The sequence below is a fragment of the Halichoerus grypus genome, chromosome 11, assembly GCF_964656455.1.
Source record: "Halichoerus grypus chromosome 11, mHalGry1.hap1.1, whole genome shotgun sequence".
NCBI lineage: Eukaryota > Metazoa > Chordata > Mammalia > Carnivora > Phocidae > Halichoerus > Halichoerus grypus.
In genome coordinates this window covers 90,368,782-90,386,266 of record NC_135722.1, presented here as the reverse complement: position 1 = coordinate 90,386,266, position 17,485 = coordinate 90,368,782, and the positions used below count along the sequence as shown (strand labels likewise).

Here is a 17,485-nt window from a genome sequence, read left to right as displayed (position 1 = left end):
AGGAGGGAATGGGCGGGTCCTGAGGATCACGTGGGGAGTGGGGGCGGGCTCTGGGCCGAGTCACGTGGGGCGGTGCGCGCTGAGTGCGGCTGCGCCGGCCGGTAGCTGCAGCTGGAGCGGTGGCGTTTGGAGGAGACTCGGTGAGTGTTTGGGAAGCCAGGCTGGGGCTAGGAAATGCCGGTTCTTCAACGCTTTAACGTTTTCGCGTCTCCGGGGCTTCTGTTCTCGGAGAGCACTGCCCTGGGAACCGTTTCTCCCAGTGGGAGAAGACCCCACTCAAAAACACTTCCCCGCCCCCGCGCCCCGTGGAAGCGATGCCCCATAAACGCTCGCCCAGAGCCGCCTTAGGCGCCTACCTCGTCCCTCTTGGCAACCACATCCCTGGTGTCCGGCCAGTCCCCTGAGGGATGCGTCGTGTCACCTCTCATTTCCTTGCCGCTCGACCTTCGGAGATGCCCGGATCTCTGTAGGCTCTCCACCCCTCACCTCCTCTTTGTTTCAGGTTGTAACCTGTCCTTCTCTCCCAGGGGTAATGGGGAACCCTTCCGTTATCCAGGGTCCCCAGCCGGTATTCCTACCTAGGGAACACCTTGAGTTTCTTCTGTTCTTCCTCAAGAATTCATTTTTTGGAGTCTCCTCGCCCCCTACGCTCTCCCTGCTCCTTCCAAAGACAAGACTCAAAATGCAGTACAGAGCACGGACCTTCCTTCCCTTTTATGCTTTCTTCATTTTTTCCCCTCCCTACTTTGCAACCGCCCCAAACCTCTCCCTCTCTTCCAAGGTGCAGTGTTGGAACTCCCATGCCCAAACTACAAGGGACTCCCTCTGATTTCACCGAGGGCTGGCTGGAAAGATGAACCTCTGGTTGGGGTGATAATGTGAAAAATACCTTGGGACATACCTGCCATTTGTTAAGAAACCTAATGGCGAGTTCCGAAGGGATGTTCAGAAAACTAATGGATCTGTACCGACATTAGAGGAAACGATTTTTTAAGACTGCTGAGAATGAAGGCTCCTTGAGGTGTTCGAGTAGGTGGTAGTGGAAATAGGTTTGCGACTTACCCCTCTGAAAGGGATTGGCAGAGGGAGCCATATTGGGCACGAAGTAAAGTTGAACAGGTGAGTGGAGCTAACCTATAGAAGACTTCATAAGTCGAAGAAGAGTCTGAGCTAGATGTTAGAAGTAACGAGGAGTGTTTGAAGCTTCTTGAGCAGGAGAGAGAGTCCTTGAATTCTAGAAATGAATCTGGCAGTTGAATGCAGGACAGATTGAAGAGAAGAGGGCTTTGATAGCAGGCAGATCAGCTGGGATGCTGCAGTCTAGGGGAACAGTAAAGAGGTTATGCTTCGTCCGTGGTCTTTCCCCCGACACTGTACTGTTCTTTGCGTTTGAATTGATTTTGAGTACAGGTCAGGATGTATCATTGGCAGCTGATGTTGAAGTCTGAGTCCCTTGAGGACTTGCTCATGGTTTCTTTGTAATTCCCACATCAGGCACAGAGTAAACTCAGAAATATTCATTCCTTAGATGGCTGCAGTGCATCACAGACGTGTATTAGATGTGCCTGAACATTTGAATTGTCTTCTTCCTGTCAGTTTTTGACCTGAAAAATGGAGGTAGGAGTAAATGTATTTGTAAAGAGTGGGGAGGAAGGCTTGTGTATGTATCTGTAATAAGACAGGTGATCAGGATATAAATTCGAAGAATCCCGAGGGAGGTTGGGAAACAACTCTCTCTCTTTTTTTTTTTTTCCTGCAAATTCACAGGTAAGATGTAGATCTCTAATAGTTGAGAATTGCTATCTTTTACTGATACGCTCCAGACCCAGGTTCTGATTTTATTCCTTGCACTTAGGTACATGAAGCCTCCTTTTCCGAGAACTCTGAAATGTGAATGTCAGGATTTAAATTTATATCGTTACATTAATTGCAAACTTGTTTTAGGTATAGGACTTCTACGGTTTTGTGTAAGGGGTGTTTCTCCCTTAACCTGTGCTTACTGGCGTTCAAGAAATGATACCTGTTCTTGCAGAATTGGCATTCTGTGGCAGGAAACAAATGAAGAACCAACTCAGATGTCAATGCTGGTGACAGCTTGTGTTCTTGGGTTTCAGGTACCCCAAGGTACACACTATAGTGCCTAAGAATAAAAACACCGGTCAGGTTTTTCTAGAGAAGGAACTTTCAGGTTTTTCTTTTAAACTGAGAGAAATATTTGAAAAATTCAAAGACTTTGTTATCACAGTACAGCTTTAGCCAATATGGGTACAGAAGTTATATTTTAATGTTTATGGCATGTGGTTATTTAGAGTTGCTCTCTGCATATACAAGAATTTATGCAAATATGTTGTCTGTCTTTTGTTTTTTAATGCTATATTGCCTCTTTCCTCTTCCTCTTTCAGTTGATTTTATTTTAGGCAGTTCATTTTTCCACTTCAACACCAATGCCATGTTCTCTTTTTGCTTGAGGACTCCTCTTGTCTGTACTGTTCTCAGTACAAGGAAGAAAATTCCATTAGTGATGTCTAGTGGTGTCTTTGTTCTACAAACATGACTTATTTACATAGATTTTGATATATCGTAATGTGTTCCCCCCCACATAACTAAAGAAGTACTTGACCACATCTGAAATATCAAGGTAATATCACCGTATTCCTTGAGGACCAAGTGAAACACAAATACAAAATGGTTCACAATCTGATTCCTTCTAGAAAACCTTACAGGCAGCAAAGCATGGCTTTAGTGTTGAAATTCTAGCCATTTACTACCTGGATTACGTGGAACAAATCACTGTCTTTATGTGTGAAACTGGAGATGTAATAATATCTCTGTGAATTGTGAGAATTTAATAGGAAAAAATTTGTAAAACTTATACAGTATAAGCTGTATTATGTTCCAGTTAGATTTATGTGTTAAAAAGCTATAGTTTATCTAAACCTTTCTCTGGGAGCAAGGTTAGGAAGAATTCATTTATTGACAAAACTTTAATGTCATTTCATACCAGCAATTTTATTTACATAGCAAGAACATACAGGTGTCCATTGTAAATGTCAGAGATCATCTCAACATATCAGAGCTTCACTCAGTTTGAGAGCCAATAAAGGAAGGTTTTCTAACTTTCCAAAAAAATAAAAAATAAAGAAGTACTTGATAATTTGTTTTTGAGTCTATTTCCTGATCTGTGCAAGAACAAGATCACCTTTTTATTTCACAAATATAAACAAAGAGTGACTAATAAAGGACCTCGTGTTTAAATATCACAAATTTAAGATTAGTAAGTGGCATGAAGTTAGATTCTGGCTTCTCAAATAATGATTTGCAAGTTGCAGATTAATAATAATTCAGTTCCCTGAAGAGCAGGAAGTACTTGGATGATTTCTGGTTTTAGATTCAAAGAAGCAATTAGCAGGAGCTCCTTGGAGGTGTCTTGGAAAGTGACGTTACTGGCAGCTGGGAAATCTGGGGACTAGTCCCAGCTTAGCTGCTTGTGAACCTGAGCAAGTCACTTGGGCTCAGTTTTTTGTCTTTTAAAAGAAGATCCTTACAGCTCCAACCTTCTATTCTTTGAAGATTTTCCATTGACACTTACATACTTTCTTAACAAGTGAAATTTATTTCAGACTTATCTTGCATACATTTAGCATAAGCACAGAGAATCGGGATTCTGCCCTTGTCTCCAGAATTTAACCTTATGCCACTGAGCTAACATTTATATTTGGAGGTCACTTCATTGAATGCTGCTGGAATATACCTTAAGATTTCCCAAGTGGGGCATGAGAGGGAGTGCAGATAGAGAAAAAAATATTAGAAAGCAGTGGTTTTCTAAAACATTGTGGTATAACCCATAATATGGGTGTTCTTTTTTCCATGTCAGCATTTTAAAGAGATTCCATTATACTAATGCCCCTCATTATACTTTTATTTGGCTTTTGAGTGATGCTCAAGACAGGTCTGGCCTAGACCAGTACTTCCCATACTTTTTCATGTCATGGTACATGTGGAAATAATTGTTGTTTCATGGAGGAAAACTAGAGGCTGCCGACAGAAGACAGCTGGCCTGGGAGCTGAGGCTGAGTCCATTCCCCACCTGACCACACCATAGACCGAAGAGATCCCTAGGCTGTGGCCTGTTTGACCATTTAGGAAAGTCAGAATTAAACAATCAAGGTCTTTGACCAAACTCTATTGGGAGGAATTGTATTGTTAGTTATATTTGTTAAATCTGCCTCTAATTTATTTCTCTCTTATGTGCCTTTATGCTCTTGGCTAGTTTATAGTTGAAGATCATACTTACCCTTACAAAGTGACCTTTCTAAAAGTTTGTGAAAACTAGTTAACTGGTGAAGAGATGGGAAATGCTTTTGTCACAGTGTTTTGATCTCCTTAGATTATGAGCAGTCTTGCTCTGCCTGCTTAGAGAAGATGGAGAATCTCTTTAAATAGTTTATGTTTTCCATTATAAAAGTAATACAGAAAATGTGTAAAGTAGAGTGGGGGAAAAAATCATTCACAGCTGTTTCCCAAATACTGTTAATATCATGTTTTTTCTAGTTTTTTTATCATGCATTTTTTTCTTAATTGTAAATTTCAAACATTTATAGAAGTAGAGAAAATAATGAACCCCATGTTTCCATCAGCCAGTTTCTACAACCAACCAACACAGGGCCACCCTTGTTCTACACCCCACCCTGACCTCCCAGGTGATGTTGAACCATCTGTAAACACTTCAGTATGTGTCTGTAAAAGATAAGGACTAGTTTTTAACAAAACCACAATACCATTATCACACCTTCCTTAGTATCACTAAGCAAGCAGTCAGTGGACAGATTTTCCGATTGGTCTCTCTTTTTTTAAATAATTTGTTTGCATCGGGATTCGAGAAAAGTCCACACATCATGCATGCTCTTTTAATTAGAAAAATGAAACTGTGGCGTTCAGAAGGGACGTGCAGCCTGTACCTTAAGGATGCTCAGAGCGCCCTGGCTTAGAGCTTGCACTTTGGAGTCAGAAAGATGGTTTCAGAATCCTGGCTCTGCAACCCACTAGCTGTGTAACCTTGTGCAAGTTACTTAACCTCTCTCACTTTAGATTCTTTGTCCTGTGAAATGTGGATAGTATCTGCCTTAGGACTACTGTAAGGATTGAGTTCATGCAGGTTAAAGTGCTCCTGTAGAGCTTAGCATGTAGTTAAGGCTCAAAAAATATTAGGTATGTCCCGCCTACCAGTATATGGTGTGCTGGTATAGCACCAGGTTCATAGAGTTGTTAAATGTATCTTAAATAGAGTGAGAATCAAGAGATACGGAATTTAGTCTAATTCTGCCATTTAGGTGATTCACTTCAGTGTTTTGGACCTTAAATTTTCTCACCCCAAAAAGCAAGTACGGTGAACAGTTAGATGATTTCTGAAATTCCAGTGCTTGCTAGCAGTAAGGCAGTGTGGTATTTTTAGAGCATGAGCTTTGAAAACACTGAGGTTTGCACCAGGCTTTGTCATTTACAAGCATTTATTCTTAGCCTCCGTTTTTCCATAGGTGTCACAGAATTAATAATACCAAATAATATTGTTGCCATGAGCAACAAATCAATATATGGGATGCCTAGCATGTAGAAGGTACTCAAGTTATTAGCATTTCATGATTATAAGTTAAAATAAGATCATTAGAGCATTTTCAAGACTGTGAAGAACTATGTATTTTGTGGCGTTTATATAAATGAAGATGAGCAGGGTTCCTGGGTGGCTCAGTCGTTAAGCGTTAAGTGTCTGCCCTCGGCTCAGGTCATGGTCCTGGGATCGAGCCCTGCCTCGGGCTCCCTGCTCAGCGGGAAGCCTGCTTCTCCCTCCCCCACTCCCCCTGCTTGTGTTTCCTCTCTTGCTGTGTCTCTCTCTGTCAAATAAATAAAATCTTTAAAAAAATAAATGAAGATGAGCAAAGTATCTTAAGGGAAAAGGAATATACATTGGAAGAGTGAACATGGAAAACTACGTTTCTAGAACATGAACAATGGAAAACTGTTCAACCATGTGGTTGGATAAAAGCCGGAGGATATCAGGATCTCTAGAGAAATTCAAGAAGGTATTTGCAACAGATAGTTGCTTAAGTTGAATAAACCTATTTTCTGCATTTGAACAACAGTAAGTTAAAAATTAGATTGTTGTTTGTGTGTGTTTCAGTTGTTAATGATTGGAATATGCAGTAAGTGTTTTACTCTAATGATATTTTTGGGTTAATGAAAATAACCTCCACTAGCAGCTGTTAATAGGAGAGCTGCACTGTTAACTGAGTTAGAAAACCAAATCCACGCTTGAGTTTACTGATCCCCATGTACTAGGTAGCATTTCCTCAATTTGCTTGATGGTAAGAACTGCCATCGTACTTTTAAATCTACAGATCCCTCCTCTAGAAATTTTGATTCAGGAAAATGTTGAGTTAAAAGCTCAGAAATTGGGGCCCCTGGGTGGCTCAGATCGTTAAGCGTCTGCCTTCGGCTCAGGTCATGGTCCCAGGGTCCTGGAATCGAGCCCCGCATCGGGCTCCCTGCTCAGCGGGAAGCCTGATTCTCCCTCTCCCTCTGCTTGCTGCTTCCCCTGCTTGTACACACTCTCTCTCTGTCAAAAATAAATAAAATCTTTAAAAAAAAACAACAACTGAGAAATCTATTGCCCTCCCTCCTTGCTGCTCAGCAGGGCCTCGGGCTAAAAGTTTTTTTGTTTATGGATAGACTAGAAGAAAAGTTACTAAAGAATATAGAGAGAAAAATGGCAAATTTTAAATGTTGCTATTTTTTCCCTTTTTATTTTGTTTTTTATTAAAGTAATTCACATGTATGGTTTAAAGAGTCAGTGCTAAAAGAATGGGGGGGAAAGCTAGTCCCTTCGTTCTTCCCACCTCATAATCTCATTCTTTAGAGGAAGCCACTCAGTTATTTTGCTCTTTCCTCAGGCATTATCTTCATATTTCTAAATCATTTGATATGTTATTTCTTGCTTTTTTTTTTCTCCCCCCAGTGTTTGGCCTGTTGAGCTAGATGATCTGTCTCAGCTCTGCTCTTGTGTTTAGGTTGACCTTTGACTGTTTTTTTCACATATGTACCATACTGTTAATTTTTTCCCAAATGCTCCAACATAATTGTCACATTCTTATCGGTAACATTTTCTATGAGCTCAGATGTGTCACTTGATGTTTCCAATGGAGAACTATCCAGGTATCATTCGGGAACTGCTCTTGCCCTTCCCTCTCCTCGTGGGCTGTCACCCATGTCCCATTTCTTGGCTTACCTTTTTATATCCTAAGAAGTATTTGAATGTCCACAAACTCGTCTGATAGTTTGGAAATGTTATAGAATTCTAGGTTGGAAATAATTTTCCCTCAGAATTTTGAAGGCATGGTTGTACTGTCTGGTATCTGTAATTGCTCTAGAGAGGTAGCAGTCAAATCCTTTCTTATGAGACCTTGTTTTGTTGGTTTGTTTTTTTTTTTTTCTTTTCTCTCTTACTGGAAGCTTTGAGAATATTCTATCCCTGGTGTTCCGGACTTTCTTATACCATGGTATGGGTCTTTCCTCATCCATTGTTCTGGGTTCTCAGTGGACCCTTTCATTCTGGAAAGTAATGTCTTTCCGTTCTGGGACATTTTCTTCCTCTGTTTCTCTGATTTCCGCCGCTTCCCCTCTTTTCTTTCTCTTTGATCCTTTTTCATAATATCCATTCTTGTTATATGGATATGATAGCTTCAAAGAGGATCCTTTAAAGTTTTTCAGTTTTTGCTCTCTGTGTTGGAGCAGCTTTATGGAATCTGTTGCCAGAATGAATATCAACATCCAAATAATGGCAAGCCCCTGCATTTAATGAGAACTTAGTGCTTCACCCCGCAGTTTTATAGATCCCAGTAAGCCATGTCCACCAGGACTGGGAGGGTCTAGCCGTCTGCTCACTCCCTCCTGGGTCTCCTGCACCCTGATTTCCTCCCTGCCCTCAGGCACTAGAAATGTACTGCTGCTTGCTTTATTCTACTGTAGAAACATCTGCTGCTGCTCTTTTGATGAATCTATAAGCTATTTGAGTACTGTTAAAAGTTGATTTTACTAAGATGAAGGACGAAAAGTTGAAAGAAAAAAATGAAAAGAGGGGCTTATGTGTAAAACAGAAAATTTAGTGTAAAAGCAGGGGCAAACTTTAACAAATACAGTTTTCTGAATTGAAGAGCGTGAAACCAGCATGCTTGCACTTCTTCCAAGAGTTTCTCTTGAAAACTGCCTTTCTCCACAGAAACCAGAGTATCAACAGTCGTTATCACCAGGTGGGATTACAGGGTGGTTTTCGTTTGCTCTTTGTACTTCACTGTACTTGACATATTTCCAGCAGGGCCTACTGGGGACCTTGTCCTTTGCTAGTCAAGGAGGAGAGGTGCTTTCTTTTCCCTTATAAAGTGTCCTTGTCCCCTGGGCTCGAGCTGCTCAGCCCCCTGTTGCTGCTCCCTCCAGTTCCTCCCTCCATCTTGCACTGACCTCCTTCCCTCTTTAACAAAGTATGTTTTTAGGTCTTCCTAACCTGTTTTCTCTCACCTATTTCTTTCCTCAGTTATTTTTACTGGCTACTTTTTAAGACTTATGCTACCTGCTCGGCAAAGCAGTGCTTTTAAAGCTGTTTCTTCTAACTTAGCCTGATCTTTCTAGTTGTTGTGGTGGCCTCTGTGGCAGATCATACCTCCTTTTTTTTTTAGCTTTCAGATTCTTGGTTCAGGTCTAAATAATGCTTTCATCTCTCAGTTCATTTCCAGGTCGAAGAGAATATTTTTCAGTTAATTTTTATTAGAAAAAAGCAAATATCCTGGAAAGAATATCAAGTTAGATTAAGGTTACGAACTTAAACCACTTTCCTGAGTTGCCTTTCATCCATCATTCTCTTGCTCTTAAGGATTATTGAAATTGACTTACAAGTACATTCCTAAAGTATATGACCGTTCTTTTAAAATCAATAAATACTCCTGTTGGTGCTTGAAACAGGAAGAGGGAAATAATCACCTGTAACCCTGTGACCCAGAGATTATTCCTGCCAGTCAGAGACCTAACAACACATGATAAGGAACAGATTGTTGAACTGTTTTTTGACCTTTAAGTTTGAGGTACGTCTGAAAGTACCTTTGAGTTGTGAAGGGCTGTGTAATCCAGGTATCTCTTGGGTCTGAAACACAGGAAAGGTCTGAGCTGAAGATTGAGATAAGGGAGGTGTTAGCATTTGGTTGGTATTTTAAGCCATTGGAGTAGCTGGAGGGGGAGGGGAGGGAATATGTGACGTGACTGGACAAGAGAGCCTAAAGCAGTTTGCTGAGGACCCTCAATATTTAGGGACTGGACAGAGGAAGAAGAGCTTCCCCTAGAGGGACAGGAGGAAAATCAAGAAAATAAAATATCCAGAAGAGAACAGAGTTAAGTGTCAGATGCTTCCAAGACCTAAAGGAAGATAAATACTAATTATTTCACTGAATTTTGCCATGGTGGTATCTATCTCCCATAAAGCTTTTCTTGATCTTCCTTGAGCACAGTTGTTAATCTTTCCTGCACCTCACACGAGTACATTAAGCTTAGCACAAATGTGTTATATGTATTTGCTTACAGTTCCATTTCTCCTAAAAGGCAGAAACTTTTTAAGGGCATGGCCCTTCAGGGTATGATCTTAGTCATCTTTGGTGAGAAGTATTGCGTTGTGTCTTCACAATGTGGACTCCGGAGTCAGCCTCCCAGTGTGTTATTAGCTAGTGCGTTAATAGCTGTGTGACCTATAGCAAATTATTTAACATCTGTGTGCCTTGATTCCATTATCTATGATATCTGTGGTATGTGATGATAATAGTGTCTACTTCATAGAAGAGTGAACATTTGTAAAGTGTAGACAACAGTGCTTGGCTCATTGTAAATACGATACAGTGTTTGGTGCAGGTGAGGTGGATGTGGTAATAGTAATATTGTTAGCATAGGGCCTGGCATTTAATGGATTTTTGAATGTGAAAATTCAACAATTTGGGACTAATACAATCCGTATCATTCTAAACTCTGTAAGCATATACAGAATGTAGTCATGATCAGGCCATAGGAAGACTATAGAATAGAAGTGGACAGAATTTTTTTAAAAAGATTTTATTTATTTATTTGAGATAGCACAAGCAGGGGGAGCGGGAGAGGGAGAAGCAGCCTCCCCCCTGAGCAGGGTGCCCGATGTGATGCGGGGCTTGATCCCGGGACCCCTGGATCATGACCCAAGGGGAAGGCAGACACTTAACTGACTGAGCCACCCAGGCAGAATTAAGTGCACAAGCTTTGTTTTATAAAGCAAATCTGTAGGCTTTTCACAAAAGTACTAGGCAATCTTAGTTTCTTTTCATGTAGTAGGGAAGGAGAAAACCAAAAGATGAAGATTTCCAAAGCAGGTGAGAATTTTTATGTGTAGCACTGAACATTAGCCTTAAACAGGTGGGTGGTGATCAGTCACAGAACGTATTTGTTTGGCATGAAAGATGCAACACTACAATTTGATGTGTTCACCCTGTTTTTACAGCTTATAAAATTAAAAGAATCAGTTGATCTCTTAGACCTCAAATTAACTCATAGTAGGTACGTACGACATTCAGTCAGCAAATATTTGAGCATTTACTGGTTGTATAGACATTTACTGTATAACAGAGATCCTGCTAGCAGCTGGGAATAGGATGATAAATGAGACAAGACTGTACTTGTCCTAAAAGAGCTTTTATTCTTATGGGAGAGGCCAATCTTTGCAAGTGTTAGGAGATGCAGATAAGGAGCTGAAGTATAAATGGTGTCGAGGGGGGTGGGTAAGCAGACTCCTTGAGGTAACATGTAAGCTGAGGCTTCAAGGATGGGAGGGAGGCAGAAATATTTGGAAGAATATACCACCCTAAGCCATGTTCTATGTGTGAGCCAGGAAAGTGTGTGTGTCCTGTGTGGCTCTAGAGCCTGGTGAATGAGGGAGAGGGGTGGATGGGATGTTATAAAGAGGACTGCTGGTGTCAGATCAAGCTGGGTCTTGTAGCCATGATGTGAGGAGTCATTTTATTAACCGCAGTGAGAAACCATTGAATAGTTTTAAACTGTGACTTAATCCAGTTTGTATTTTGAAATCCCTTTTGCCGCTACATAAGCTTTTCTTCTTCTCTGGTCATGTGTAAAGAAAGCACTTTGGATAGATTTAGTATATAAAATACAGAAACTGATTTCTTAGCCCAAAATACTGAGGTCCTAGAGTCATTTGCCAGAAAGAGTTCTTGCCTTAAGAATCTACCCTTAAGATTATCAGTTTACATCTTAGATGTCAGAAACTTGAGTTACAAAAATAAAATGATTTATATATAAAAATGTTCTTGAAAGCTTAAGTCTGAAATCCTTTTGCCTGCTAGGATCAGATTACCGTCACTGGCTGTTATGATCATATCTGGAAAATTGATAGTCTGAATGTTGATTTACTGTGCACACTATGTTCACAGGAATGTGGCTTTTCCCATATGTTCCACTTAAAGAAATGGTCTTTCATGGTTCTTGCTACATTCAAAGCATTAATGGGGTATTTCTTTTAGTAGGAAATGTGTTTTCTGTAATATAGGAAATTCTTTCTTGTAATTCAAATCATGAGCAACATTTTGCATTTGTGTTAGTTCATTCAGTAAATATCTGAATGCCTACCATCTGCCAGGTACTGTTCTAGGATCTTGGGATATATTGTGAACTAAACAAAGACTCCTACCTTTGAAAAGCTTACTTCCCAGCGGGTGGAGGCAGATGACAAATAATAAACATAATTAGTATATTTATTATGCTTGTCATAAATATAATTAATATGTTAGAGAGTGGTATGGGCTTTGAAATAAAAAGTAATCGGTTAGGGGAGCCTGGGTGGCTTAGTCGGTTGAGCATCTGACTCTTGGTTGGGGCTCAGGTCATGATGTCAGGGTCGTGGGATTGAGCCCTGCATTAGGCTCCGCGCTCAGTGCCGAGTCTGCTTGGGATTCTCTCCCTCTCCCTCTGACCTTCCCCCTGCTCATGCACATGCTCTCTCTAAATAAATCGGTGCACCTGGGTGGCTCAGTCGTTAAGCATCTGCCTTCGGCTCAGGTCATGATCCCAGGGTCCTGGGATCGAGCCTCACATCGGGCTCCCTGCTTAGTGGGGAGCCTGCTTCTCCCTCTCTCCCCCTGCTTGTGTTTCCTCTCCCACTGTGTCTCTGTCAAATAAATAAAATCTTTAAAAAGTAGAGCAGTTAATGCATTAAGTGGAGAGAGTGCAGTTTTAAGTAGGGTAGTCGGGGTAGCATCATTGAGAAGGTAAGATTTGAGCAAAAACTTAAAACTTAGGAAGAGCGTACCAGGCAGAAGGAACAACCAAGAGTGTACCGGGCCTGTTTGAGTACCAGGAAAGAGGCTAGTGTGTCCAGAGGGAGGAGGGACAGAGTTACTTGGCTTTCTAGGAACGAGTTTCTCCTCAATTTCAAAAAAGTTCATAAGCCAAAATACATGAATAATAGGGCTAAGAATTCCCATCCTGTGAATGTTCTGTAGATGTTATTGATGAACACCTAGACTCATGTCTTAAATTAGATAATTCCAAAGTAACACAAAATTTAAGTTCATTTCATAGGGCAGCTAAACATACAAAATATGGGTAAGAAATGATGTTGGATCACATGATCTTAAGACCTGGCATTTAGTAAAAACTGAAATTTTACCATTCCAGTTTATAGGTCTCCAGGTTGAAAGGCAAAAGCCTTTGTTTTATAGCAAAGGATGGCAGGGGTGCCAAATGTACTTGTCTCTAAGAGGAGCAGTGATAGTGTTGAGGATTGGGCTTAGTCGGAGGAAACTAGGCTCTAAGAGCAGGTTTGATTTACTTCCCTTATGTCTTTCAAACTCAGTAGCTCTAAATCCTTTTAACATTTTTTAATTAGGTGGTCAAATTTTCTGTTTTTTGACTCTGTGAAGTTTTCCTTGTGTTTCTTAAGTTTCCAGTCTAAATCATCACACTACATTCACAAGATCCTAATCAGTGACAATCTAGTACAGTATTGCCTAAGTCCCATGCATATCAGGTGTCTTACATTGGTATATGTATTCAGTGCCCTTTGTTTCAGATGCACAGTGTGCTTTATAAAGAACCAATTTATCCAGTGCGATCACTGGAGTTGTTCCAGCCATACTTGCCATAATCTTTCCCCATGTTTCTGAATTTTATTTTTCATAGAGTATCTTTTTTAATTTCTTAATCTTCTTTCTCATCGATTCCTTTCCCAATTTGTCGTGGTTGATTTTTATATTTGAGTCCTATCTGTGAATTGCTGTTCATTGTTTCTAGCCTAGTTAACCATGAGGTTGAAGTTCAAGTAAGACCACTAAAGAAAATGCTCAGAAGCATGGGTCTTTGACTTTCTGAAGCAAAACATTCTACAGTTGACCTTTAAATAACACAGGTTTGAACTGCATGGGTCCACTTATACGTAGATTTTTTTTTCATCATGATAAGTGTACTCTTTAATCCTCATTCCCTGTTTTACTCCGCCCTCCCACCCTCCTTCCCTCTGGGTACCATCGGTTGTTTCTCTATAGTTTAGAATCTGTTGGGGTGCCTAGTTGGCTCAGTTGGTTAAGTGTCTGACTCGATCTCAGTTCAGGTCTTGATCTCAGGGTCGTGAGTTCAAGCCCCGCGTTGGACTCTGTGCTGGGCATGGAGCCTACTAAAAAAAAAGTCTGCTGCTTGGTTTGTCTCTCTTTTTTCCTCCCTTTGCTTCTTTGTTTTGTTTTTTAAATTCCACATGAGTGAGATCTTAAGGTATTTGCTTTCCTTTACTGACTTATCTTGCTTAGCATTATACTCTCTAGCTCTATCCATGTTGTTACAAATGGCAAGATTTCATTCTTTTTTATGGCTGAATTATTCCATTGTATGTATATACCATTTATTCTTCATCAGTTCAATTATTGATGGACACTTGGGCTGCTTTCATAGTTTGGCTGGTGTAAATAATGCTGCATAAACATAGGGGTGCATGTATCCCTTTGAATTAGTGTTTTTGTATTCTTTGGATAAATACCCAGTACTGCGATTACTGGGTTGTAGGGTAGTTCTATTTTTAATTTTTTGAGGAACTTCCATACTGTTTTCCACAATGGCTGCAGCAGTTCGCATTCCCACCAAGAGTGTAAGAGGGTTCCTTTTTCTCCACATCCTCACCAACACTTGTTGTTACTTGTGTTTTGAGTTTAGCCATTTCTGACAGGTGTGAGGCGATTATTTGATTTTAGTTTTGATTTACATCTTCCTGATGATGAGTGATGCTGAGCATCTTCAATGTATCTGTTGGCCGTCTGTATCTTTTTTGGAGAAATGTCTGTTCGTGTCTTCTGCCCATTTTTAGTTGGATTGTTTTTTGGGTGTTGAATTGTAGCAGTTCTTTATATATTTTGGATTCTAAGCCTTTTTCGGACATGTCATTTGCAAATATCTTCTCCCATTGAGTAGGTTGCCTTTTAGGTTTGTTGATTATTTCCTTTGTTGTGCAGAAACTTTTTATTCTCATATAGTCCCAATATTTATTTTTGCTTTTGTTTCCCTTGCCTCAAGAGACATATCTAGAAAAATATTACAGCTAGTGTCTGAGAGATCACTGCCTGTGTTCTCTTCTAGGATGTTTATAGTTTCAGGTCTCACATTTATGTCTTTAATCCATTTTGAGTTTATTTTTGTGTATGGTGAACGTGGTCCAGTTTCACTCTTTTGCATGTGGATGTCCAGTTTTTCCAACACTGTTTATTGAAAAGACTTTTTCCCATTGTATATTCATTCCTCCTTTGTCAAAGATTAATTGACCATATAATTGTGGGTTTCTTTCTGGGTTTTCTGTTCTATTCCATTGATCTATGTGTCTTTATTTGTGCCAGTACCATACTGTTTTAATTACTACTGCTTTGTAATATAACGTGAAATCTGGAATTGTGGTATCTCCAGTTTTGTTTTTCTTTCTCAAGATTGCTTTGGCTATTCAGGTCTTTTGTGATTCCATACAAATTTTAGGATTGTTTGTTCTAGTTCTGTGAAAATTGCTGTTGGTATTTTGATAGGGATTGCATTACATCTTTAGATTGCTTTGGGTAGTATAGACATATTAACAATATTTATTCTTCCAACTTGAGCATGGAATATCCATTTTTTTGCATCATCTTGAATTTCTTTCATCTTTGTTTAATAGTTTTCAGAGTATAGGTCTTTCACCTCTTTGGTTAAGTTTATTCCTAGATATTTTAGTTTTTGGTGCAACTGTAAATGGGATTATTTTCTTATATGCAGATTTGTTTTTGATAAATACAGTATACTACTGTAAATGTATTTTCTCTTGTGATTTTCTTAACATTTTATTTTCTAGAGAAAATAACTTACTTTAAGAATATAGTACATACTACATATAACAGAAAATATGTGTTAAGCAACTGTTTATGTTACTAGTAAGGCTTATGGTCAACAGTAGTTTGGGAGAGTGAAAAGTTATATGTGAATCTTCGACTTCGTGGAGGGGGTTGGTGCCTCTCACTCCCACATTGTTCAGGGGTCAGCTGTACTTCTCACTGAAAAAAAGGGAAATGGTATGTGTTTATAGAACTGCAAATTAGAAGTGCTTTAAGAAAAAAAAATTGCAGGGCTTTTTCTCTTCTTTCTCCAGATAGGACTGCATATGAATCACCCCAAAATTTAGTAGTCTACCCTCTTTATTTTTTTTTAACCCTCTTTTAAAGGAAATACTGCCACCTCTTTAAGCCTCCAGTTCCCTTGACATTCTTTTTTTTTTATTTTTTAAGATTTATTTATTTATTAGAGTGTGTGCGCGCTGTTGGGAGGTGCAGAGGGAGAAGGAGAGAGAGAATCCCAAGGAGACTCTCTGTGGGGTGCAGAGCCTGACGTGGGGATCGTGGGGCTTGATCCCATGACCCCGAGATCACTACCTGAGCCGAAATCAAGAGTCATACACTTAGCCGACTGAGCCACCCAGGTGCCCCTCCATTGCCATTCTAAGTGGAAAGTTTAAGAACCTAACATTTAGTAGACATTACAGCTGTTATATGACAAGATTAAAAGAAATAGAATGCACTCAAAGCAAGTTTATTCTTAGTCACTCTTTATTGGGTATTCTGATAACTGAGTTTTAAACATAATTAAGAACCTAAGATGGGTGTCTATTCAATTATTTTTTTATCTCTTATATCTGTTTAACTATGCACTTGAACATGAATTTGGAAGTAATGAACAAATTGGACTTGAGTGATTTCTTTTTGTTTATCTTAATGAAGAACATTTTATTTTCCTTTTAGTTAACTCTAAGAATAATTGTAAAGCAAATCTACTTTGTATCTTATATTCTATCCTTGGTTTTGCTGTTTAATGGGGTTGGATTCCATGGCTACGGTATAGGGACCTCTGAGGTGTTTCACCTCAAGTTGACCGCGAATTCACTTAATCACTGTTAACATTCAGGTAAACTTAGGGTTTTTAATCATAACATTTGCCAAGCTTTATAATTGTCAAAATATAACTTTTTTTAAATTGTCAAATTCAGTACTCTGTGAGTCAGAAATCCTCAAGCAAGTGAAAAGGGGTGGAAATTAGGTGGGATATTCTTAATAAATATTTTTATTTTTGTTATGACAGAATAGTCTTCCCTTCTTTAAGGCTGGTCAAATTTTAGCTCATAGAGAGATCCTCTATAATGATGAGATCTTCTGGGATCGCCCAAACTTGGATGAATCTGCATTTGTATGCAGCAGTATTGTGTGTGCTCTTTTGACATGAAAAGTCAGCCCTTGACAGTATTGCCATACATAACCCACACTGTCTTCAGAGGAGGGATTTAGTTTTCAAGGACTCCCTAGAACATAAAATCTTGCCCTTGAAGATTTATTTAATCTCATTTTCAGTGAATACCCTATGCCATTTGCGATGAAATTGTATGATTTTTACTTGATACATGGAAAATATTTTATTAAAATGTCTCCTTCCTTAGCAACATGTGTCATTGTTTTCAGGGTATACCTTTTCAGAAGCTTCACAGGAGGGAAAGCAGTGACAAAGAAGGAATTAGCATTCTTTGCACAGTAAAATCATCAACTTCAGTCACCAACTTCTAATTCAAATGAAAAAATTTTTTTAAAGATTTTATTTATTTATTTGACAGAGAGAGACACAGCGAGAGAGGGAACGCAAGCAGGGGGAGTGGGAGAGGGAGAAGGAGGCCTCCTGTGGAGCAGGGAGCCCGAAGCGGGGCTCGATCCCAGGACCCTGGGATCATGACCTGAGCCGAAGGCAGACGCTTAACAACTGAGCCACCCAGGCGCCCTCAGATGAAATTTTAATTTGGATGTCTTACTGTTCCTTCTTGAAACAATTTTGTTCCCTATACGTAATATGTTACTTTGGTTTTATAATTGAAAATAAC

The 17,485-nt window shown here is 39.7% G+C and overlaps 1 protein-coding gene across 1 annotated transcript in view; it reads left to right on the top strand.

Annotated features, from left to right (window-relative positions):
* The first annotated feature begins 32 nt into the window (after window positions 1-32).
* The window catches only part of FAM118B (family with sequence similarity 118 member B), a 47,057-nt gene continuing 29,604 nt past the window's right edge, over window positions 33-17,485 (top strand). Inside the window, exon 1 of the mRNA XM_036099293.2 lies at window positions 33-140. The gene's annotated coding sequence lies outside the window, so the exon portion shown is untranslated. The remainder of the gene's footprint in view (window positions 141-17,485) is intronic.